At 40.9% G+C, this 27,386-nt stretch overlaps 1 long non-coding RNA gene across 2 annotated transcripts in view; it reads right to left on the reverse strand.

Moving 5' to 3' along the window:
* Positions 1-1,007: 1,007 nt before the first annotated feature.
* The window catches only part of LOC140687041 (uncharacterized), a 35,092-nt gene continuing 8,713 nt past the window's right edge, over positions 1,008-27,386 (reverse strand). The window contains exons 2-4 of one of the 2 annotated variants that reach the window (XR_012061068.1): positions 11,680-11,951; positions 5,558-5,610; positions 1,008-1,518 (exon numbers count right to left, since the gene is read on the reverse strand). This is a non-coding gene — a long non-coding RNA (uncharacterized lncRNA). The remainder of the gene's footprint in view (positions 1,519-5,557; positions 5,611-11,679; positions 11,952-27,386) is intronic. The other variant, XR_012061069.1, reaches the window with a different exon arrangement.

Below are 27,386 nucleotides of genomic sequence, written 5' to 3' on the forward strand. Positions count from 1 at the left end.
GTGCAGCCCAAGAGCTTGGCGAGAAACTTTGCCATATACGAGCAGTGAGGCAGGGTCTCTCCCGAGGCGCCGGATCCGTCCTTTCCCTGCGCGAGAGCCGGAGCGGCGAGGTCTCACCCGCAGCCGGCCGGTCTGCGCGGCCCGGGGCTGAGGGCTGCCCGCGGCCGGGCCGGGCCCGGGCGGGGCCGGGGACGAGCGCGCCGGCTGCCGGGCCGCCGCCGCCCGGGGTGCGGGGTGCGAGTGCGCGCGGCCAGGTCCACCGCCCGAGCCGCCCGCGCCGCGGGAGCGGGGCGCTGCCGTCTGCGCTCGCCTTTCCCGCTGAATGTCACTATCACCAGAGTAAAGGGAAGGGCCCCGCCGAGGGGGTGGCGGGAGGGCCAACGCGCCGCAGGACGGGCGCCGCGCGCGGGCAGGGGCACCGGCGGGCAGAGCGCCGAGGCGCGGGCACTGGCGGCCCGGCTCCGGGCACCACGCTTCGGCCACGCCGCTCGGCTGTGGCCGAGGCCTGACGCTCCGCGGGAGAGCTAGAGGCGAAGGCCGGGAGGGTCTGCTTACCGGGCCGGCCGGGGTGACCCGCTTCCCCAGCTCCCCTCTCCGCGCCGAAGGAGGTGAAAAAGGCTGCCTCAGGCCGGGGCTGACCGGCGGGTTACCGCTGCAAAGCGCGAGCTGCCCGCAGGGGCTCCCGGGCGGCCTGCGCCAGCCCCACCCTCCCTCTGGGAAAGGGAAGGCTCCCGAAGCCCGGGAGGGGGAACTCCCGCACACGTTCTCACCTTAACCCGTGTCTGAATGGGGCAGGCACAGGTAAGCCCCAGAAGGGGAAAGGTGACTTTGCAGGCACAGGAGCTGGGCCAGATACGCTCCATAATCGCAGCCTTGGCTGGGGTCGCAGGTTCCGGTGGGGGTCGGGTGACGGCCAGGAGACTGATACACGCAGGTATGCCGTGTTTCTCTTTCCAAACCTATAAGGCTTGTCTTTTAATATGGGAGATATTTTTAGGACACAGAGCCTATGTTATATCTTTATTTCGTATTCTTTCAAACTTTTAAGTGTGCATGAGAATAACCCGGAGAACTTGGTTAAAACCAGAAGTCCTGGGCCCCAACTCCCAGTGTTTCTGATTCACAAGGTTTGGGGCAACCTCAGGATCTGCTTTTTCATTGAGCAGATTCTGGTGCAGGTGGTGCCCAGGCTGGACTTTGAAACATCGTCCTCCTTTGTCAAATCCAGAGGTCAGCACATACAAGAACTGTAAAAAGCATTCATTTGTTAATAGAGAGACCCTAGAGAAAGGTTTTTCAAATCGCCTAGTTTTAAATGCAAGGAAGCAGAACTAGAAAAGTTTGTATTACTTCATCAAGTCACATTGTATTCGAGACACTCCAGGCAAATAGCAGCATTCTACAAATGTTTGTTAGACTCCATGAATAGAAGATGGATGGTTGGATGGATGGTGATGAATAGCTGGGTCCAGATTTCCTGATTCTCATTCAGGAATTCTAGCTGGTACAGCAAACTCACTGTAAGTTTAGGAAAGAAAATGGGAAGAAAAGGTGTAAATTAATTTGACTATATCAGCTCAGTGCGTCTCAGACTATTTTTTAATCAAGTATTTTTCACAGTAAAGAGATCATCAAAAACATAAAGTTTCTTTGAAATCTCTGGTTTTACTTTTTGTATTCTGGCCTATGAAATATTCAGATTTGTTATATTATAAAAAGACCTCCTCCCATGAATGAAAATAATGCTCCAAGTATGCAATCTTTATCCCAAACCCAGTGCCATAACACCAGATACCCACCAGCGGCAAAATCGAGAAATGTGGCAGCTGGGTGCCCTCTAAGCTACACTAAATAGAGAAGAGAAGGAAAACCAATGAGTACCCACAAACGTCTCAGGCACTGTGTTGCTGTGATAGACTGGGCTCTGGGGACAGACTACCTCCATCCCATTTCTGATATTTAATAGCTGTGAGACTTCAGACAAGTGAGTTTACTTCTCTGTGCTTCAGTTTCCTCACCTGCAAAACATGCATAAGAATAAAGGTAGCTACTGCACGCAACCTGTATTCTTTTTCTATTGCTGTCACAACTTAGCATCTTAAAAAACACCCATTCATTATCTTGCAGCTCTGTGGGTTAGAAGTTTAGTGGGCTCAACTGGGTTCCCTGCTTAGAATCCCACAAGGCTGAAACCAAGATACAGCCAGCTGGGCTCTCATCTGGAGGCTCTGAGAAGAATGCACTTCCAAACACAGGTTATTGACAGAATCCAGTTCCTTGCAGCTATAGGTCTGAAGCCCTTGTTTCCTTATCAGTTGTCAGCAGGGAGCCCGACCTCTGCTTGGAGAGGCTGCCCAGGCTCCTCATATGACCTCTTCCATTTTCTAAGAACAGTTGCCTTGAGTCCTTCTCATGCTTCAAATCTCCCTGATTTCTATTTTTGCCAATAGCCAGAGAAAACTTTTGCTTTAAAGGGGCTCATGTGGTTACATGACTATAATATCCAAGCCCACTTAGATAATCTTCCTATCTTAAGGACAACTATTAGTCACCTTAATCACATCTTCAAAGTCTCTTTTGCCACATTATGTAACATAATCACAGAAGTAACACCAGGTGTGAAAGCCATAGAGCTATCTAGAATCCAGCTTACCATGTGATTATTCAGAGGAATACGTACATGTATGCATTTTAAATACTTAGAACAGTGTCTTATTTTGTGCTGCTTATAATAAGAACTCAGTACAGGTTAGCTGTTATTTTTTTCGGCTCGTGGCACTTCATTTGACTATCATTACAACTATGTATTATTTTAAAGGTAAGAAATCGAGAATTTAAAAGACTGTCCAATCCCACACAGCAGGTTAGTGGCAAAGCCAGGAACCAAAGCTAGGACAGCCACCAATCAAGTCTGTGTTTTTGCTACAGTACACAGTACTGCATCACAAAAAGCTGGCAACGAACAGGTAATGTTCATCTGGGGGAGTGGAACTTATGAAGTATGGAATATGAGGAGCAGAAAGAAAATTTACAGTCACTTGCCATATGAGTAATTTATGATTTAGGTGCAAGGAAGGCTCTCCTAAACACTAATTGAAATAAGAAAGTTTCTAACTGCACTGGTGATTTGTAGCAAGCAGAGGCATTTTCTTGTGACGCTATTCATTCTAAGGGGCTACACATTCACTTGCCATCTAGACTCATTCCTCTGATGAGCTCTTCCTCTCTTTGCTGCCTCCCCTCTGCTATCTTGCATCCTACAGTGTCAAAAGAAAATACACATTTCTGAAGGGCAACCACCCACTTGACAGCAAAAGCATTGCCCAGAGCTTCCCAGGGGCCTGAATCACCCCTACACCTATCTCCTGCTATCTACCTTGCTGGTAGAGCAACAACAGAGACCCAGGATGCATGGATGGATGGATGGATGGATGGATGGATGGATGGATGGATGGATGGAAAGATAGATAGATGGATGGAAAGATAGATAGATGGATGGATAGATAGATAGACAGATAGATAGATAGATAGATAGATAGATAGATAGATAGATAGATAATCTTGTCATCTCCAGTCCTGCCCCATTTAGGACCTTGACCACAGTATTGTTCACTGGGATTATTTGTACTCTTTAACCCAGTATATTTCTAGACTTTATCCTAAGAAAATAATCAGAGAATCACTCAGAGTATGACATTTAAAACTGTTGCACATCCGTAGGGGCAAGGGAGTGTCTTTTTTACTGATACAGTAGCCACTATGGTTAAAAGAACTGGGCTGAAGTCAGGCTGCCTGGGATTGAATTCTGGCTCTTTCAGGTACCAACTTAGTGTTTTAGGCAAGTAACTTCAATTATGTAAGCCTCTATTTTATTATCTAGAAAATAAGAAAACAGATAATAATACCTACCTCATAAGGATTTAATTAATACTATTATACTAACTTATTAGAATGAGTATTATACTAATTCATATTTATATAATTAACATACTAATATTTAATAAGGTTCCTGGTCCATAATTAGTAATGGTAATAAATGTTAGCTATTAGGAGGGTTATGATTAATGTTGTATTCTCAACTACTGGCCCAGAGCCTGGCACACAGTCCTCAGTAAAAACTGATTGAATAAATGAATGGATGGACAAACAAATGAGCAAAGATACTTGCTGAAGCATTAAAAAGGCAAAATTTGGAAACCACCTAAAGTCTAATAACAGGAGATTGGATTGATAAATGACGATTCATAAATATAGTCAGCAGTAAATATGTCTTTAAAGAATATTTAACTCACCTAGAAAATGTCCTTTATGTAATGTCGGTGGCGGACAGCATACAGTACCTGTACTATATGCTACCTTTGTAAAAGGTTTACATGTCTACGTAAGAAGACAATGAAAGGAAATATACCAAAAGGCAATAATAGTTTTCTCTGGGTGATGGAATAATGGATTTTTTTATTTTCTTCTTTACATATTCCTGAGTTTTTCTATTCTTTGCAGTGAACCTGAGCACAATACCAATTCTAATACTTTTTTTTTTAAGAGCTTGGACATTAAAAAAAAAAGTTATCAAGTTAATCTTAATTGATTTAAGATCTTATCTTTTAATAAAACATTTAGAATAGATCGATTAACACAATTAAATCTACTGCACTGATACTCTCCTAAAGGAATCTCTGTTTTTGAAGAGGCTGTAATAAATATCATACAAAATTCAGTTTTAAAGATACTCACCTTTACTGTAAGAGCTAACAGGCTAGTAATCAACAATGACCCTGGGGATCACAAAGCCATAAGAAGCAATATATTCTATTTTTATAATTTACCTATTTTCTCTTCTCATTTATTTTAGAAATTAATGTAGAAGTTGAAGAGTAAGTTCTAGAAATGGTCATTTTCCCAGAAAGAGTAATAATGTATGCCTGCCAAGACACAGAGAACCCTACTGTCTCCATCAACGGCTGAATGGATGATTTATTTATATATAAATAAAGTATTATTTAGCCATAAAAAGAATAAAATTGTGCCATTTGAGACAATATGGATGGATCTTGAGGGCATTATTCTAAGTGAAATAAGTCAGATAGAGAAAGACATATACCATGTGACCTCACTTATATGTGGAATCTTAAAAAAAAAATTAAACAAAAAAAAGCTCATAGTTAGAGAGAACAGATTGAGGCAGGGATTGGGGCTGGGGTGTGGGGCTGAAATGGGTGAAGAGACTCAAAAGCTGCAAACTTCTAGCTATAAAGTAAATAAGTCATGACAATGTAATGTACAGCTTGGCAACTCTAGTTACTAATACTGTATTGCATATTTGAAAGTTGCTAAGAGAGTAAATCTTAAAATTTCTTATCACCAGAAAAAATGCAACTATGTATGGTAACAGATGTTAACTAGACTTACTGTGGTGATCATTCATATATATATATATATATATATATATATATAATTTCAAACCATTATGTTGTACATCTGAAACTAATATAATATTGTATGTCAATTATACCTCAATAAAAAAATGGTAAGGATACAGAATACTAGTTTCATTTACCTTGCTTCCACTGAGAGCCAGTGTTGCAGTTACTGTAAATACTGTACTTCAGTCTGGTCAGAAAATAGAGCAGTCTGATTAATCAACTATTCCAACCAATTATCACCTATGCAACACGTGAATTACCACTTCTCAAAAAAGTTAGGCTGTCATAAATTGCAGTTAACACTGAAACTCCATTGAAGGTTTCATAATTCTTTGATGATTCAGAAGGCACTTCAGTGTCTCTTGGGCCGTCAGGTTCACCAGCATAAAAATCATTTATCCTGGTAGGACAGATGAGGGGAGATGCTGGCTAATAGGAATTTTCAGTTGAGAGAAATGCAAGCAAGCCAGGTTTTCCTGTGTTTACAAGGCTGAATGGATGTCTATTGAGCTCTTTAAGCACCTCCTGAGAAAGGCGCTCTATTTGGCTGAGATGGTATAATTATTATTCCACAGGAATACAATAGTAACATTCTATTTTACAACAAAGAAAATTAGATTACAAGTTATCTGACAGCCCTCCCTTCCTCCCAGCTAAGATCACACACCGTACAGAGTTACAATGGTGCCAATTACAACATCTTTTCATGCACTGTATGTTCCTTTGGCTTTTGATGATCTGAATGGATTTCATACCAAATAGCAGCTACTGGCAGCAATCAAAACAATTTGGGGGAAAACAGTTCCATCTTCTGTGCTCAAGTAATACTACTGATTTAAATTTAATAACTGCCTCACTTCTTTCTTGGTACAACAAGTGAGCACATGGCTGGACCTCCATTCTTCCTTAACCAGAAGGTAGGTGGGAAAGCCTAGTATATACTAAGCCTTCTCCATCACTAGTTGCTAAAAGGTCATTTCCATTAAAAGAGAATGTTTTTAAGAATTTAGTCCAATCCACCACTTCTCCCTCCCCTGACCCTACTTTACAGAATCATAGGCACAGAGAGGTTAAGGTTTTTGCCCAAGTTTACACAGCTAGTATATTGACAGAGGGGAACCCAGATTCTAAATCTCCTGGTAGCCCATGCTCTTTCCATTGAATCATTTCTTCAGTGCCCCTTCACATCTTCACTAAATCATGCCAAGGCTGAGATTTTGCCCCCCAAAATAGCACTTTTTTTGAACTAGGTGCAAAACAAAAGAAAACATGAGGAAGGAGGGAGAGCGAGCGAGCGAGCGAGCAAGAGAGAGAGAGAGATGGAGGGAGATGGAGGGAGGGAGAAGGGCCCAGCATCATGTCCTTTAGGTTCCACTCCCATATCCCAGCCAAGCTTACTCCTTTGATGCAGGAATTTGGGGTTTCAGTCCTGGTACAGGGAGATGTCAGGGTTTATTTATTTGAAAGCTATAATGATGCTCCCTGGAAGAATCTTTGCAAGATATTTGAAACTGATGGCTAGAGACTCTTCAATAGACAAAGAGACACACCTGATCCTCCCAGCCTTGTTCTGGCTGTCTGGGATGGAAAGGAGACGTTGTCTAATGTGGGAAAGATTCAATGTTTAAGCATTATAATTGGCTGATAGTCAGCACAAAAGGATACTGGGCTATTTAAGGGGTTAAGTCATTTAGTGTGATATTAATCATCTTCCAACCCAGTGCTGGAGGGAACTTGTATTTTGACTCATGAGAGAGGTGCAGTCTGAAGAAATTGAATCAATAAATGGGAAAGTGGAAATATTACAGGTATAATAAGAGACTAAGTTACTCCTCCCAGTTTGGGGCTTAAATAAGTGTCATTATGCTTGTGGGAAAGGGCCTGGTTCATCCTGGTGATGGTGAGAGTGCCTAGGTGACCACAATGACAATGAGAGGACTGATACCGCATAACAACAACAAAACCTATTGTGGCATCAAGGCTATGCCACACCCTTAGAAACCATGGCTCAAGGATGAAGAGCCAGAGTTCACTTTCACTTGGGAAGGAAGTGGGGCATCATATGAAACCCCTGGGGCCAAGTGCACCAATGGCCAGTAGCAAGTAGGAGCATAGCCAACACTAGGCAAAGGAACACCAGGGTCAGGACCATGGTACCACTCAGGAGCAATGGTGGCCACACCGGCCACAAACAATGGAGCAGGCAGAGGAAGTTGGCACTAAAAAGCAGACTGCTACAGGGACAGAGCTGAACACGTGGCAGCCTGACTCCCCGGTGGGAAGGGATCCCATGGGAACCAGAAAGCGAAACACCATTCTTGTTTGCATTTCATTGCTTCAAATCCCTCCATTGGAGGTCCATCATAATTGGTGCGGCCTGTGTCCTTAAAAGTCCACAGGAAAGACAGATGCGACAGTGAATGGCAGGCTCTTGGCTCTGGCCAAAAGCACACCATCCCCCTAAAGGTTTGTTCAGTTCTAACTATCCACAGAGGCCCAGATCCACTCTGCACTAGACAGTCAGTGAGAGTAAGGAGTTCTGGACAAGATCACCCTTAGGGCTCCATCGGTCTCACAATTAAAAAAAAAAGACTCAAATTCAGACCAAATCTAAATACTTGGGGGTTGAAAGGAGGAGAAAGCAAGGCAAGTCCTGCACCAGCCTGAAGGGAAGGAAAGGACGGTTCCCATCCAACCGTACCCCTCCGTGAGTCCTATAACAGCCATGTACTTAGACCGAAGCTTTTTTTTAAAATAATATTTCTATTTCCTCTGTTCCTTCCCCTGTTAGCCCTGACCTTCCAATTCTCCCCGGGCAGAGGTGTGTCTCAGACAACATCTTCCACAGCCAAATAGCACAAGTCAGGATGTGGAATCCACACTCCCAATCTTCCCCATCATTAATTTCTATGGTAATGACAGTAACAACAGCCAACAATAGGTGCAGTGTGGGAGGCACTGGGCTGAGCACTTCACACATATTATTATGCACGATCACATTTGATCATTTCATCAACTCCTCCGGGTAACACTATCAAAATCCCTACTTTACTACTGAGGAAAATACAGCGCAGAGATGTTTATTACCTTCCCAAGGTCACGCAGCTAGAAAAAGATGGAGCCTGGCCAGGCATCCAGGCAGTCCTCCAGTGCCCAGGTCCTTCCCCTACATCCCATCATGATTAGACCAGAAGTGCATCAAGGGAGGCTCTTTTAGCCTCCCCTCTGGAGGGAGAACCGAATGTGGAATGTAGAATGTGTTTAAAGAGAAAGCAGTTTTAAAATATATGCTGTCTAATGCAAAACAATGCAAATTTTGCTGACTAAATAAAAATTAGCAGAACTGAAGAATTTTGACCCCTATGCCTGGAAGCCTTTACAAGACAATATTCCAAGTTCACTTTCCATCAGTCACTCCCTGCCCAACACTTGCTTGCTGAGTAATGCTAGGAGAGTTCTAATAGTGCTCCCACCCAACTTTCATGTAAAGAGCTTTCCAAATCTCCTGCTAAATTTCTCTAACTTAAATGAGATTTTAAGTGAAGAACTCTGCTTGATTGGCTTCACTTTCTTTCATCACTTTCAGAGCTTAAGATCCCCGTATGTCAATTACTTTAAACAACACAAGGGTTCCAAGTCAAAGACACCCAACACCCAAATAACTTTAGTCCCACAATGAGCTGTAGTTACTAGGGCAGGCCCATCAACAGTCACAAAATTTCCCCTAAAAGAAGGGGAAAAATTAAAGTTTCGTCACTCAGGAGAACAGCACTCAGATTTAGCCTGGAAACAACTGTCAGACGCCCAGAGTCTCATCTGTACCCACTGGGAATGCCTGCAGTTCAATCCCTACCACCTCACAGGTGTACCACAAGGTTTCACAGGTATATACACTAATTTCAAGGGTACAGTTCTGTAGGGGGTACATGGAAATCAGGAAAGGGGAAACCATTTATTTAAATGTACCAGAGAAATCAGAAAACAAAATGAAAGCAAATATAATTGTAGAAAGGGCGACCCTAGTAACCTATCCCAAAAGACAAGGAAAAGACAAATGATCCAAACTAAAAGCCTTTGAAAAAAAGGAAAAAGAAGGAGGGAAAAACAGGCTCTTTGTATTTGATTCTGGAAACATATATTATGCTCACACTGAGAGCTGGCGGGCAGATGGTTGAAGCTCTTACAAGGAATATTAAATCTATTTGGAACCCTCTTGCCCTCCTGATACAACATAGCTCATGCCTAGAGGGCAAGACAATCAGCACACAAATGCCTACAAATCACTCAGATTCTGTCACTAACTGGGAAATCCTCACTGCCTCCCTGAGCACAGGGAGTTTGAATGGTTTGGCCCAGGCCTCATGACAGATCAGACAGAGGGTCCAAAAAGAAGGCCGAGGTGCTCTCTCTCTCTCTCTTTCTCACACACACACACACACACCCCGGGTCCCTTTGTGTTCAGTCTGGTTTCTGCCATTAGAGCCAGATCGGAAATGAAACAGCACACGGGAAGCAGCCAGCAAAGACCCTGCTCGTGGGGCTCACCGTGTTTTTGCCATCCCTACAGAGGAATAAGAACAGATTATTAGATTGTAAAGGCCATGAGAAACGAAGAGTCAACAGACTTTTACCTTGCCCAGTTGTCCTTCACTTTTTGTTTTTTCTGACGGGCAATCATTCCACACTGCGGCGAGAGTCACACACATTCCACTGATTCCACCTGGAAACAGCCGAGACAGAGAAAAGCATTCCAAAATAATGGAAGACGCCATCTCACTCTGTTTAACCTGACCATCGAAATTTCAGCAGCTTATGAATATTCGGACAGCAAGATGCTTTAGAGCCTGGTGACTCAAAGTGCATTTCTCAAACCAATTCTGCTGGCATCACTGGGGAGCTGGTTAGAAATGCAGAGTCCCAGGCCCCTCCCAGGCCTGCTGAATCAGAGTCTGCCTGTTAACCAGCTCCCAGGGGACCTGTCTGCTCAGGAAAGCACTGCCCCAGAGCAATCATCTCCACTTCGCGGTATGTGCACTCAGGGCACGGACAAAATGATCTGTCGGGATGTACAAAGAAATTCTACAATTTTCTATTTTTAAAATTTCATTTCTACTTTTGCTTATTTTTATTTTTGCTTATGATGATCTCCATAAAGAAATTCAGCTTCTCTACTCTTTGACATTTAACTTGACAGGGATACACATATCAACATAAATAAATATACATATATTGGGAAGTGTGAACTCAACGTTTTTTTTTAATTGATGGGGCTTTTCACTTAAAAATTAGGATGACACATTCAGCTAAGCTCCGATACAAGAGAGACATCTCTGTCTCGTGTTCACTAGCTGTCCCCTTTCTCCTCCCAGTTACCTTATTTAAAAGAATGGTACACAGCAGGAGCCTTCTCTTGGAGCACCTCCCACGATTTGTCCAGCCACGCCTTGCCCAGCACGCATCTCAGCTAGCAGGTGAGAGGACCAGAACAGATGCACCACGCTGCCCCCACGCCGTGAGTGTTCCATAAACCTTACCTTACACCTACGCCATGTGACTCTAAGTGTGTTCGAGTCTTTTGCAAGACCCACTTAGAAACAGATACTCTTCTTCCCATAAAATAATGAACTCATTTCCTTTGCAGTAAGTGCCACGAAAGAAAAGTACAGGAGGGTCAAGAAAAACAGTCACAGTCTGGAGGGCCAGGGAAACCTCCCTGAGGAAGTGACATTTGATTGAGAACCTAAAGGACGAACACTACTGAGGAGCATCCAGGCAGGAGGAATAAGTGCAAACAGCCTATGGAGGAAGGAATTTGACACAGGTGAGACTCTAAATAATGGCTAGTGTGGCTGGGTGGGCCAGAGAGAGGGCAGCAGGGGCGAAGAGAGAGGGAAAGACGGGGTCTAGCGGTTTTGGGCCAGGGCTCTTGAGCCTAGGGTGACATCTCAGTTTGGGCTCATCCTGAGGCAAGGATTAGGGTGCAAAAGGCTTATTCGGGAAGTCATCCACGAAGCTTGAAGACATGGTAGCAAGGCAAGTCAATAAGAGAGTCAGTAATGAGTACTGTGGGCAATCTGGGCTCTGTCCTGAAGGGGATCCTCTGGGAGATGACATGAAACGTGCCTCAGAATGTTCCCATCGAGGGGCAGGGACTCTGGACACGTATCCACTGACTCTCACCCTTCCTTGTTGGAGAGATTAAATAGGACTTAAAATTTCAAGAATGTAATATGTGTTATTGCCTGTAACAACATACCTGTAGGAGTTCTCTACGGCTGCTATAACAAATCAACACAAGTTGAGTGGCTGAAAACAATACAAATTTCTTGTCTTATAGTTCTGGAGGTGAAAGTCTAGAATGACTGGCAGGGCCATGATCCTTCTGGAGGCTTTAGGGGCGAAGCTGTTTCCTTGCCTTTTCCAGATTCTAGAGGCTGCTTCCAGAGGCTGCTTCCCAAGGCTTTCAGTCCTGCATCACTCTAACTTCTGCTTCCATCATAAAATCCTCCTCTCTGATTCCTTAAAAAACTGAAAATAAAGTTACCATATCATCCAGCAATCCCACTCCTGGGCATATATTCAGAGGGAACTCTAATTTGAAAACACACATGCACTTCAGTGTTCATAACAGCACCCTACACAATAGCCAAGACATGGAAACAACCTAAATGTCCATTGACAGATGACTGGATAAAGAAGTTGTGGTATATTTATACAATGGAATACTATTCATCCATTAAAAAAGAATAAAATAATGCCATTTGCTGCAACATAGATGGATCTGGAGATCATCATTCTAAGTGAAGTAAACCAGAAAGAGAAAGAAAAATACCATATCACTTATATGTGGAATCTAAAAAAAAGACACAAATGAACATATGTACAAAACAAAAACAGACTCACAGACAGAAAACAAATTTATAGTTACCAGGGGGAAGGGGGTGGGAAGGGATAAATTGGGAAATCGGGATTTACAGATACAAATATATAGTAGTGACTATAAGATAGATAAATGACAAGGCCCTATTGTATAGCACAGGGAACTTTTTTCAACATCTTGTAAGAATATGAAAAGGAATATATATATATGTGTGTGTGTGTGTATAATTCAGTCACTATGCTGTACACCAGATATTAACACAACATTATACATCAACCATCCGTCAATAAAAAAAAAAAACTCTAATAAAATGGGGAAAAAAATCTTCCTCTCTGACTCTGACCTTCCTACCACCCTCTTATAAAGACCCTTGTGATTACATTGGGCCAACCTGAATAATCCAGGATAATCTCTCCATCTTAAAATCCTTAACTGAATCACATCAGCAAAGTCCCGTTTGCCATGTAAGGTAACACATTCACAAGTTTCAGGGATTAGGGCAGCATGGACACCTTTGGGTGGGGGGATTCTGTCTACCATAATGTCCTTGATTCTAAGGCATATTGAATTGTTAACATGTGTATCAATTTAGGGACAGCTGTGATGGGTGATAATCACCACCTAATTAAATGTATATTTTTAGTATGTATCCTGATTTCAGGAACGTGAAAATATCAAAAAGTGCACATCCAGACTAGGGCATCTATGATAAGGTAACAAGCAGAGCAGAGCTGCATTTTTATTGAGCTCGGATTCCACAGGCAGAACTTAAGGTGAGAAATGAATACATTAATTCGATAAATATTTTTTAAATTTCTACCAGGTACTAGGTGCTAAGGATACAGCAGTAAGACACTGTCCCTGCCCTCACAGAGCTTATGTTCTGGTAGAAGAGGCAGAGGATAAGCAGTTCCCAGGGAGTGACGAGTGCCGTGAAGCAGAAAGCAGTGAGGGGGCTGAGGATACTGCGGGGCAGGGATGGGGAACTCCAGTTCGGATGGAGCAGGTCAGGGAAAGCGTGCAAGCGGGTAATGTCTAAGCAGAAACCTCAGTGAAGGCCAGAAGGAGGATTTTAGTCAAAGTGCAGCCCAAGACAGAAAGAAGCTTGGCACTGGAACGTTCGTCCGTTCCACAGGAGAAACATTTTCCATTTTTTTCCTGTTCTTCTGTGGGAGGTTTAGTAGAACAAGAAGGGGAACAAAGGTGGACGTGAGAAAATTATGTGCTATTAAACTTAATAGCAGAAACTCCCATTTTGTCCTTGATCTAAACTTGTTTTAGGTGCCTTGCCTGCAAGTAGCACAGAGACTGGCCCAAAGGAAACAGAGTGCCCTCCTCTTCCTACTTTCTGTTCCCAACACAGTTGGTCTAGTTATTTCAAAAATTCAATGGGACATTTCTTTCCCTTTTTTTTTTTTTTGCAAATATATACTTACAACACCCCAATACTTCTACCATGTCCATCCTAATACACCCGACTCCTACACTCCTGAAGCCTTGTCCTTCAATCAGACAGTCAAAGCTCTGATGAGCATGTGAGCCTGTCCCAGGGAAAACAAGACACAGGCCCTTCCCCAGACCAAAGATGAGCCGTCCAAGTCTTGTCCCTACTGTGGGTCGGGGTCATGAACAATGTCTGCTTGATTAAAACCCTATCAAAGGGAATAAGCGTAAGTCTTAGTCCTGCTAGAGAAAAAGGGAAAAGCCATCTGGAAAGTCCCCAGCATCACTGTGACAGCTACAAATTGCCAATTATTAATGGCTCACCATCTAACAGACAGACAGCACCAGAGACTAGACTTGTTAAGAAACTGCCGGCAAGGACCAGTTCCCTAAACAAAAGGGCAAACACACAGCCACAAAGACCCCACCACCACCCCCAGCAGTTCAAAGGCTCAAAATCTTATAGCTTGAGAGGAAAATCTGGAGGTGACTCATTAGCGGTGGGAGGCTGAGGCCTCAAGCTGCTGCTCATGACTAAATCATATAACAGAACACCTTCTTGTTAACCTTGAATGACACAGCTCAACAATGTTTCCTGACATTAAATTTGCATTTGCAATCAAGATAGATACAATTAATATAAACACTATTCAGAGTTTAGTAGGAAATGGAAATACGATTTTTTGGAGGCCCCTTGGGTTTTTCATGAAAGTGTTTTAAAAATTGCCCGCCCACATGCCTGTAAACCTGAAGGTAATTTTACAAATCATCACAACGACAAAAATACATGGTCTGGCAGCTCAGCTGCCAGGGAGGCTTAACTTAAACCTCTAGCTTTCAGAAGTAAATGTATATGATTCCATTATTGTTAGAGCAGTCATTTTCAAGTCATATTAGCCCATATATAAAGTATCTTGACCCACATCCTACAAGAAATAAGGGAGGGGCCTTGAAATTTATAATTGTGTTTGACCTGAATGTAAAAGCTATAAACAAGAAACCACGAAGTTTTCAAAAACAACCTGGACTAAGCTGAACATTTTCCAAGCCATAAATCACAGGTTTGTTGAACACCCTTACAGGTTAAATGATGCAAACAATTTGAGTGCAAGCCGGCGTGATGCCCACTGAAATGAAATGTGAACCAATACCTACAGGGAGATGTGCGGCCTGATCCATGAAGATTTAACCGTAAGTCACTCATTAGTGTTAATGGAGCATGGCTCTCAAATTCCAGATGACACCTTGGAATTTTACTGCCCGTAAAAAAGGTAGATTAAGGCAGCAGCGCCAGCCGTGATCTGGGAAAACTAAAGGTAAATAAAGTGTTTTCACGTATTAGAGTTGGAGGGAACTACAGGCTCACTCTCTACTTTTACCAAACTGTCAACACAGAGTATTTTATATAGAAACTCATCCGGCATCCATCATCCAAAATCCCTTCTACCATCATCCAATCTCCCTTCTACCATGGCTATTCTGTCCCCACTGTGTGCAACTAAACTGCCCGAACAGACATGGAGGGCAGCAATTCTGTTACACTTCCGGCTCTCCCAAAATTTAGCTTAGTCTTTTGGCCATAGATCCTCAGGAAATAATCCTTTTCTTTTTTAAATCTTTTATTGAAGTGCAGTTGATTTACAGTGTTAGTTTCAGGTGCACAGCAAAGTGATTCAGTTATGCATATACTTTTTTTTTGTTTCAGATTCTTTACCATTTTGTGTTATCACAAAAAAACTGAATATAGTTCCCTGTGAATTAGAAGTAAATAATTCTTAATTAGAATGAAAAAGCAAAAGGAGGAAATATATATATATGAAAGATTCTCAATTATAATCTTGAATAGAAAGAATAATGAGAGTTGATAAACAGACCCTAAATGAAGAAACAATTTAAATTTTTCTCTTGTGATTTCAGGGAAGAATGCCCAACACCCCTAATTCAACCCAGGTCTACATTTAGAAGGTTTCATTTGGTCACTCAAAATCAGCTGTTCCCAGCTTAGATGGAGTTCTTCTTGGCCTTCTTGTCACTCATTCAGCTGAGGTTAGCATAATACATTTAACCTTAATGGTGTTTACCCTACACTTGCTCAGCTAACAGCAAGACATGACAACTGGATTTTTATTTAAGTGTTCTCTTGGATGGCGTCCTAGCGAGATAAGATAGAGCAATAGAAATAATGTCTGCAGGCACACGTTACTAATGAGGGGTGAAGCTAATTGGTGTGCGGGCAACAGTACTCATTCCATGCTTGGAGGACCACTCAGTGTCATTAACAAGACTCTAAACCCCAATGGTGCTTTGTAATACATCCTGTATTACAGAAGTTCATGACTTCCTGTCAGACTTGACAATTATTCTTGAGAATGGTTGATTTTCCTAAATTAAGTAGTCTAGGAATATTCACTTACATGAGGACCTTTCCACCCATAGGCATCTTTCTCCTGGTCCAACAATAGCCATGTGTGCCAAGCAAAATGGTAACCATTTTACACATATTACCTACTCAAAGCAACCTTGAAAGGTAGCAATTACCTTCTATATACCACAGATTAGGAAGCTCAGAGAGATTAAATAACTTGTCAAAGGTCACACAGCTATCCAGTAAAAGATTAGAAGCTGAAACCAGCTCTTAGATTTGAAGGCCCATCTCCTTACCGGATACACAACTCATAGCCTGAAACTTCACCCCATACTCATGAAGCCAGGGCTGAACTTCTCTGATTTCATTTCGAACCACTTGTCAAGTTCCTCTTATTCTTGGAGTGGAGGGTCGGGTTGGAAATTACATTGACAGGTGGAAATCTGATTTCCCACAAAACTGTCCCATTTATATGATTTAGCACTTTATGAAGAAATTATTATTATCATCATCATCTTTACTATTACTGATGTTAAACTAAATCACAAGGTAGCGCTGTATTTTCAAAGGTGGACTAAATTCAAAACATGAAGGGAGCTCTCCATTATCCAATGGAGATACCAAGTTATCAAACCAATTCAGAAAGGACCCAATGAGTTAGTGTTCTAAAGAAAGAAATGTTCTTGGCAAATTTCTTTCTAAAGAAAGAAATAAATGAAACACCAATTCATAAAACAAAATAAGCCAAAGGATGCCTCCATCCTATATGTGAATGATTGTTTGAAAGGAAGTTGAGACCTGCCTTTGAAAGAAGAGTCCTATCTATGGCAGAAATTTCAACCATTAAAAGCATTTATAACTTGCTATTATTGTGGTTTTCTAAGTCTCCTATATGCTAAATTTGAAATTTAGAAATATGGAAAAAAAATGTAAACAAATAAACAAAAATCTCCTGATCTTGGCACCCAGAGACAACCCCTATTAGCATTTTGTATAATTTCCTTCTTCCTGCCTATTTTCTATGCAGTTTTCATTTAGTTGATTTCATATCACAGATACAGCTTTTAATTCCTGAGGAGACTTGGGGAAGCATACAGGCACTCAGTTTTAACGTTAACATATTAAAATAATAAACATTGGTCAGAATTTCTTATGAAAGTTTGACTTTCAGAATACATAGCAATTTAAATTCATTGATTTTAAAAAGTTGACCCAAAGGAACCTAAATTTGTTCAAATATTACTGTTACAGAATTTCTTAAGGCTTCCTGAGCTATAGAACTTCATAAATTTCCCTAATGACAGTAAAAACCCCAGTGAGGATTACAGAATTCTGCAAAGTCAGGAGTAAGCAAAAAGGAAATTAAAAATTGTGAGGAAAAGGACATTAAAGACTTTGTTCACTTGTTTTAATTAGTATAGCTGAATTTTAATTATCACAATTCATCACCAGACACTAGTAAACGTGCTGAAACCATCTTGTAAAATTAACAAAGCTTTAACACTACAAAGCCTTGTTTAATGTTATTCTATTATGCATTTGCAAAATAAAAGGTGACTTAAGCAAAAGGTATGCATTTGGAGCAGGCAAGTAGAATGGAAGTTTTGCATCATGTAAGTAATTCATTTGACTATAATCTCCATGAAGACAGAGAGTTATCTACCATATTTACTGTAGGCATCTAGCATAGTTAGTAAGTAAATGAATGTAAAAATGAATGCACAATTTTATCTTGTCTCCTCCAAGGAGCTATAGAATTCCCAAAGGCAAGGATTGTAACTTTTATTTCTTCTTCATACACAAAACATCAGTAGATGATTGACTAATTAGGAATCAGTCAATAGAAACTCCTTAGCAGATACATTTTCTGGAGAGAAACAGCTTTCACCAAAGTGAAGGACAGAACAGTCTAGACTCTAAACTCACAACACAACACAACCCACCTAAATTAATGTGCTCCCAGGAGATACAGAACTCTGCTGCTCCACTCCTCACTCTCAGAGGAAAAAGTTTCTTTAAAAATTGCAGAATTATCCATTGACTGTCAGAGAAATGTCCTGTTCCTCTGTGGTAATATATTCGCGAGGTTAACACCAGGGACTATAAAGGCCACTGGGGCCAGGCCCTGCACTCCTTAACCCATTCAGGTGTTTCCACTTGCCTCTTCCTGTCTACATTTGAGTAGGTTTCTCCCTGTCATGGGGATTCTTTTATCTAAAGATGGAAACGTTTTGGAGAATGAGGTAGGAAGCTGCCTTATCTAGGAAGGTCTCGTGATTCTGGGAGGATCTGACACCTGTACCATCTGACTCCTGGTTTGTTTCATTTCAGCTCTCACTGACCACCATCAGACTAGATCCTGGATTATGCTCCTGGCCTGACTCCTTGACTTTATCATCACTTGAGTCTTCATATGCTCACTTAATTAGACCCATTACTTGGCTGAATTTGTGGCTAGGTTTGCTCTGACAGGCAAATTAGTTTCAGGTCCCCTCCTCACTCTGATTCCCTGATGTCTCCAACCTTCCACTGACAGTTGTGGTTGCCCCTTCTTGCCTGTTTACCTACAACTGTCTGCCTCTCACAACCACGTCTCACTCAGAGCCACAACCACAAACATTAGGTTCCGCACAGAAAAAAATTATATTCCTGGACATGAAAGGCTTTCAATTATTATGAAAGCAGCACACAAACACACACACATTTTAATAAAATTTATACAGTGCAGAAAACCACAAAATAGGATGTAAAGCTTCAATCACTGGTAACATCTTATTGTGCATTGTGAGATCCTTCCTAATTTAACATCTTAGGTTTGGCAGAAGAATCTTGTTTCATCTGTGTTATCCATCAATTTGGATTGAGAGTTACAAGAAGAAGAAACCATATGAGCACATGATGTAGTCAGTAAATGGCTTTTGGCACTAAAATAGAGTACATCAATTGCCAAGAACAGAAGTATGAGGGATCCGTCGCAATTCCACACCTGTCTGTTTCCCTGGTTGAATGCTTTGACTTCAATAACATTTTCATTGAGAATGTTTATAGGTGACACATGAAGAATACAAAGAGAAACACAAGAATGGTTTGATGTAACCGTTCAAATCGAGTTTTGCATTGCTCTAATCAGTTTTTCCAACTTACTGAGCTTCCTTCCTAACAATGCAAATTTAATTCCTTCTGTAACCTACTTGAATTACAGGACTTGATTTTTTGTAAGTCAAGTAATATATGAATGTTAAACCTTATATAACCATGGCTACATCTGAAGTCAGATTAGCCTTTACCATACAAAAAACAGACTTAAGAGAATCTCTGCTATCCAAGTGCTTGCATTTCACAAGCAAAAGGTTGAATTTTACAATGTTTGAATACTTGTAAGTCTTACAGATCAGATATAATGGTGTTATTTCACCTCTGTATATGCACCTCTAATCAGACTTAAAACTTTGTTAGATTAATAATACTAAAAACATAAGGGGAAACAGAAACATTATAAATAATTGTAGGTGTTAGTCTCTCTTGCTAGAAACCAAAGAACAGCATTTAGTCTGCTGTGTATGTACCTAGATGTCTAGAGATGTGTGTGGGGATGTGTCATAACATTTACATGTATTATGTGTAACATTCAAAGAAAATAAATACCTCCATCTAAAAATCAATGTATATTTAAAAAAAAAGAGTGGGAAGCCCAAAAACATAAAGCACATACAACGTCAGCAATAAAGAAGTGTATATATTCTAGAAGAAAATAAAATAAAATCAATGTACTTCAGAAGGTTTGGGGTGTAATCAACTCACCACCCCCCTTCAGGAAATCACTGCAGGATGTAAAACCAAAGCACAAAGCTGTACCATTTTGCCTTTTTCTTTCAGGAGCTAAATTTGCATTATCCTTCTGCCATATGTTCAGGTAGCTATCAATGGTACCTCATGCAGCTGTGTCATTGAATTCCCCAACCTTAATGAATAAACTAATTACAGTCTTGAAATGAACTCTTGCAGACTAGCTATCTCCTGCCATAGATCAAGAAGAGAACTTTATTCCCACAACTATCTGCTAATTTGCATTAGCCATAAAAAGTGCACCAGAGCATCCTTCCCTACTCCAGCTGGGCGACCAGAGCTGCATCAGTAGGGTACTACGCCACTGGTATTAATTCTTCACAGTTCAAGTCTGCAGCAGTAAATTTGTCACTGCCACAATGATTCTCAAGTACAGATGCAACCAGGAACCCACTGATTTACTTGAGTTGGACAGCAGTATTGCTGTAACTGTTGGTTTCACTGCATTAAATTTTATAATTGAGACCTATTATTCATTTGAGTCTCGGAAGTCTGTTTATAGGAGATTTGCAAAGAGAGGTCAAAAATACAGATGTGAACACTGGAAGCATTTAAAGTAGTAAGAGTCACTTTATCAAATACAAATATAGCTGAATTGATGGCAAAAGCTATCAAGAAAAGAAGCTAGGGAGAGACACTAATGTGAACCAGCTTTCATACTCTCAATTCAACATCTATTGTCTGCTCCAGAGGCCCAGATAGGGAGCCTGCTGTATCTGTTAATTATAACACTGGGTTGGATTCCAGTTACATGGTTCTCTGATGAATAGAACCTTATGGTGGCTTTGTTGCCAAATTAATTCTTTCTCACCAGCAGCAAGTCACAAAATTTTAAAAGACTGACTGCAGAGGGCCCCAGGCTCTTTGGTTTTCTCCTCCCTCCCTTGCTTGCACAGTTTCCCATAAGAGTTGTAGAATTCCAGAGTTGAAAGCTGGGACAGTCTATCATATAAGTGGAAGTCAGGAGACTTGGATTATGGTCCCAGTTTTGTGCATACTCACTCTGGGACCCACATTCAAACAGCTTCTACCTCCTTTTCCACCAAGTGGGCTATAATGAAGCAGCATTGAGAACACGTGTAGGCGTGGACACTATTCCTTTGAGGCCTACGCACGTTTAAGATGGCAGTGGGATGACCCTCTCTTCCTAGGTCACATTTCCTGTTGCTTATTCTATTCACAACACGTTCAGGTCCTCTTAGCCAGAACATTCAAAAATTATCATTATCATCATCAAAATGTGATGCTTAGAAGATATTTTAGATTTCCTTTCGCTAAAGCATCTTTCCTGCAAAATGTCCTATCCCACAGAAGTGCACGGTTGTAAGGTAACTCAGGAGATTATAAAGTCCTTGCAGCAAATGAAATTAAATTAAAGTCATCTTGATCAAAAAATGGCCCTCTCGTTTTTCCTTAAAAGAATTCAATTAAAGTTGGAAAGTAAGACTAAACTGAGTATTCCATAATATATCCTATAATATTATCCTATAATATAATGGTATTATGTTGAAAGGTAGGATTACTATTGTAATAACTTTCATTTATGTAGGACAGCATAGTTTGCAAAACGCTTCACGTGGGTTTATTTCCTTCTCAATGCCTACATTTTATAATCCATCTGCATAGTCTAATATCATGTGATGAAATGAATGGGTGTTTATCCATGGGAGGGGTTGAGCTGTGCATCCTTCTACTCCGCCATCTTGGCACTCCTCCTGAATGGGTGTTTAGTTTCATACAATACCTTTATTGTATTAACAATATAAATCCAGATATTCTTTCTATAATTATGCCTGTGTAATTTGTTTTCCTTCTCAGATTTGTAATACTCTAAAAATACATTCCTGAACTAGTTCCCATTTGTTGTTTAATTTTTTTTCTAATTTTACCTCACCACTAACAAAATAAAATTTACAAGCTAATGTAGTACAACCAAGACTCAGAGGCACAGGATTAAGCTTGTTTAATCTGCCCCGTACCATGCTGGGCTACATCCTCTTGCAGCCCTAGGAACCCTCAAGGACTTATACACAAGCACAAAGCACAAGCACAGAGCTGTTCTCTTCTACAGTGTAACATCTAAAAGTCAGCAGAGGTCCTCTGATGATTTAGGAGAATCTACTCTCTCCTGCCTCTGACCCCGCAAAAAAACAAAAAGCAATTTCAGGATTCCTGCATGCAACACAAATGACCTCAGGAAGCACCGTTTCTAACAGGAAGCTTGTGTTTTCCTTTTTAGTTTTCCCAAGTTAGCATCTCTCACTGTATCCTAAATCTTACTCTGAAAGGAGGGTCCATAGTTGTATCAGTCAGGGTCCCAGCTTGAAAAAGATGACACATTCATCCTGGGCCATTAGGAGACTGTTCATAAGGGTGTGGGCAGGGCATACGGTTTAGGGAAATCAGTAAAGGACAGAACTGTACACTAGAGCCAGTAAGACGGCGGGGAGGGACTGAGGGCCTGAGAAGGCAAGGACAGAGCATGGGCTATCAGAACACAGGGAGAAGGGCTCAATGGAGAAGTCCCTGCCTGGCTCTGGAGCTGTGGCCTTCAGGCAAAGGCAGCGGCCGACCTGTGATGACCCAGCATGGAGGAAGCCGGGCCTCCACTCACCTTCCTCTCTTGGTGTCCTGACAGTTCACTCCATTGGTCAAACCCAACCAGAAGCCAGAAGGCAGGGGAATCTCCTCAAGGTGATTCTTATAGGCCAGCTTCCTGGGCCTGGAGGGCCAAACAGGTAGAGTCCCAGCAACGTCCACTAATCAACAGAATTCCGTCAACAGTGGGTGGCAAGTTTTCTCTAATGTCACTGAAAAATAGCCAAATTCCTTTATACTTTGAAATATTCCAAGTAGTATTAGACCATACTATTTCCCATGTAAATTCTTGTCCTGTTTTATACACAATAATTAAGAATTCTAGAAGTTGGAACATCATGTAAATAAAATGAGTTCTTAGAGAATATGTGATCGAAGGCAGCTCAGAGCATTTGACTTAAGTCCCTACCTGTAGCAAATTCCACATCCAAACCACCAAGAGGTGGTCAACGGTGCTTTCAAAAATGGCCCCTTAAAGCTAAAATTTTTAAAAATAAATTAGGATAGCCTGTCCAATCCAGTGGCATCATCTCTGCCTGCATACTATTCCACATTGCTGACCTACCCATTGTGCCCTGGTTTTCATAACATTGCTCTTTCCTGCTTCTCCTTACACTCTGCTGCCCTTTCTTATTCTTTTTCTGACTTCTGTCGTCCTGCTCCCAAATTAAATGGCAGTGCTCCCCAGGATGTGATCATTGCCCTCTTCTCTCCTTGTTCTGCACACTCTCCTGAGCAAACCCACCCACTCACATGACTCATCTGTACCTCTAAGCCACAGCTGTCCTTTCCAAATGAATGACCCGTGGATGATGGGTTCCATCCATCCCACCCATGGATGAATGGAGAGTCTTTTCCTCTCCAATCTCTCTGCCTCTCTGCTACTAAAGTTATTTTTTTTAAACATGTATCTGATCATGTCACTTCTCTGTTTAAAAATCTTCAATGGCTCCCAGTTGTCTAGGATGAGGTTTTGGAAGTCTAGTATTGAAGTCCTTCAGGTTATATCCATATCCCACTCTCCAATTTTCATCACTCACTATTAAGCAGAGCACAAGTGCCTTACATTTTTAAAAAATGATTCCACCCCGCACCTTCACAAATCTTTGCCTTTTCTCATGTTGTTTCCTTTCTACCCATAGTTTCTTTCCCTGATGAACTCCCATTCATTCACCTTTTAAGGCCCAATTCAAATATTCCCTACTCTATGATGCTTTCCCCAAACCTCCTTGGGAGAGCCAACAGCTCATAGTTCAACAAAGCTATTATTATATTGTAATAGAAAGTACAGTGTATTTTGTACATTTCCATCTTATCTACCGTGAACTCTTTTAGGGGCAAAATCACATCTCACTAATCTTTGAAACAATACTGAACATGGAGTAAATTATAAGTATGTATTTGCCGACTGATACATTCTCATTATCATAGACAGTAGTTCTACATCTAGAAAGAAGAATCTTCTAGATTTTAAAAGGAATTGACCTGAGATGTGAAAGTCAACATTGATCAGTTAAGCTTGGGTTATAGGCAGACTTAGCATAAAGGTTAAAAACATGGGCTCTGAAGCTAGATAATTGAGGTTTAGATTTGCCAGAGAAAACACAGGGCACTCAATTAAATTTGAATTTCAAATAAACAATGAATAACCTTTTAGTGTAAGTATGTCCCAAATATTTCAAAAAGAATGTAAGTAAGCTGGTGTTGTGTGTGTGTGTTTCCCCCTGAATCTGACAATTCTACCAAAGTTCAAACCTCAGTTCTGTGGCTTCCTGGCTGTGTGACCTCAGATAAGTTAATTAACCTTTCTGTCCTTTCGTTTCTTGTTTTTAAAATTGGGGTAATAAATATGTGCCTCCTAGAATTGTTGTGAAGATTAAATAAGTTCACATACACATAAAAGACTTAGAACACCAAATGTCATGTAGGTTCTCGATATTAACCACTGTAGCTATGTAATGGCCATTATTATTATTAGAAGTTTTGTCCTTATCTTAATGCTCATCTCATGAAGGTAGGTTTTATGCCCGCCTTAATGCTCATCAGTGAGACTGAATGTTAGAAATGTCTTCTTCATTACTAACAAAAAGACACATCCGCATGTACAAGGCCACACAGATACCTCTTCTACTGCTAATTTGTTTTAACACCAAAATGCTTCAAATCTTTTTTAAAAAAATGGTAAGTATGTGAGGCGATGGATGTGTTCATTAACTTGATTGTGGTAATCATTTATATTAAATCATCACACTGTATACCATAAAAAGACATATTATACATTCTAAATATATATACTTTTTATTTGCCAATTATACCTCAAAAAAGCTTAAAAAATTAAGTTAGTTATAAATAAATCTATTTGGAATGACTAGTGGAAAAAATGGTTCTGAAGTAGTAAGAAATACCCTAAAGATCTTCATTCAAACAGAAAGACGCTAGCTGAGGACAATGATCACTAACAGCACAAGCCAAGCAGTCCTGCCTTAAATAATCTTACATGTTTGTAACACATTTCGTATTTCCAAGTCTCTGAAATGAATAAAAAACTAACCAGTGTGATACGCAACCCAATACAGTACAGTTTAAAATTCTAGTGACTGGGGGAAGAAAGAGCAAATGATAGAAAGATCATGCTCTCATGCCAGGGAATAAGAATCTCATATTCAGTCATGAAAAAGAAAAAGAACTTAAAAAATTAATCATTTCCACCCATATATAAATGCATTAGTTCCATTACAGCAACAAGTTAGGGTTATTGTACTGTTCTTCAAACCCACCCTGATGGTGACTACTAAAAATATCACAGGAGCATTAGCCAAGTGTGACATTGTACAGGTCATTGGAGCATGTATGTACCTCTACACCACCCCTATTGTTTTCTCATTGTTTACCCAGTCAGACATCGTCCAAGTCCCCTTAACTAAAAGCACAAATGAAGAGAGAAATATGTCCAGTAAGAAACAGCTCATATGAATATGCTCTAGTGGGAAATACTGTCTCGTGCATTACTATTAAAAACATGGCGTGCATGCGCGCACACACACACACACGCATCTCAAAGCAATAAAGGGCCTGCAGAGAAGGAAGGTAAAATATGCTTGCTGAGCCATCATTACTGAACAGGAGGGAAGCCTGAAATCAACAAAGGACCAGTCATGGGAAATTTATAAGTTAATATTGGTCACACCTGCAAATTACTACAGTGAGACCCCTGACCAAATCCAGAATACGATTTAAATGGATTTGGTGAGATATTTATACATCCCTTGGAGTCACTGAAATGTTCTGAATCTGAATTTGTCAGTTATCCCAATTAAGTGCAGTGGAAGTAATATCTATCACAGCTCAGATGAAGCAAATTTAACCACACCAATTGAGAACAGGGTTTTTCCTGGGAATCTGTAATGCATTTATTCACACAGCTTGTGGCTGAGGATATACATTTATTGTTTGTATTTAATGGCCAATCAGGATTTTTTTCTCTCATTGCTTAAAAATAACAAGACTGTCAAATGCCTTAGAAAACCTCAAACACAAAACACTCCACTGGTACATTCTGGGAGTTTAGCAAAGCATGTATTTCGCACTGTTAGCCAAAATAACCCCATTTGAGTGACAATTTACACACATGTCACATCTTTTCATCTCCCTTGTTTTCATGGAAAAGGTCAAAGCCATCAAGCCAACATGCTTAGCCAGAGTCGGGGAGAGTCATCATTTCACAGCCGTGAAGTGGAACCCACACAGCAAATGAGGCTAATCATTCAGCAAGTACAAGGAAAAAAGATTATGAGATCATAATTTTCTCACCAATTGAGAATCGCTGTGCATAAAAATAGAAATTGATAGGAAGAAAATCAGAATACTTACCAAGAAAATAAGAGCACTAAATAAAATGATCTCTCGCCTGGGAAATGATTTTCCATTTCAAAGAAGGCAGACAAGCTCTCAGATATACAAAAGACAGGAGAGCAAGAAAGCAAACCCTCCCGAAAACAATTTAACTCTGTTGCTTTATTCTCAGGATACAATTTAGGACACAGAATGCCCTGCGTGGCCTTGCAGGTGCCACTCACCTTGCATCAGTGGCACTCTTTTTGCTGGCAAATAAGAAATAATTCTGCTTGCATTTATTTGGCTACAAATAGAGATGATCTGTTCCTAAACATGTTAGCAGAAGGGTTGTAAAGACTGATGAGGTTAACTAACAGGAGTGCACTGATGTGCACATGCCTGCTAAAACCTTATAAAAATCCTGTTTCACTTTTTCCAGATGAGCATCTCCCAACAAAGAGGATTCTATAATGATGCAGGAAGAAAAGATTCTTTCTCAGCTTTTAAGCATTCAGGAAAGCCTAGACAGAATTAATTTTTCCACAGAAGAAATATATAATAGATCTTAGGAAAATTCTACTTAATCCCAAAACTGTATTCTAAGGAGGATGGATTCTGTTCAAAAAAGACAGGGTGGCCCTTTTGCTCAGTCAAGCACCTTGGCTGGTGCAAAGGTTGTCCTGGGGATGAGTTTGGGAGCGGAGGGGGTGGAATGAGAGGTTGACATTTTCTGAATAAAAGAGTAAGAATAATTTGGAGTTCTGAGAGCAAGCCTAGAGAAGTAGCCAAGACAAAACAGGAGCCAGCAAGATGGAGAGAGGCCAGGATACAATATGGTGTGGCTGGGCCAGTGAGACATACTCCCGTGACGGTGTGGCCAAAAATACCTTGAAGGACAAGGATGTTTAATACAGGACTGTGTGCTGTAATCTGTGATGTGTGATGTAGCAGTGTGACTCCTGCCCTTTCATTCCATGAGCCTCTGTAAAGATTCTGA

Source organism: Vicugna pacos, chromosome 2 (genome assembly GCF_048564905.1).
Source record: "Vicugna pacos chromosome 2, VicPac4, whole genome shotgun sequence".
Taxonomy (NCBI): Eukaryota; Metazoa; Chordata; class Mammalia; order Artiodactyla; family Camelidae; genus Vicugna; species Vicugna pacos.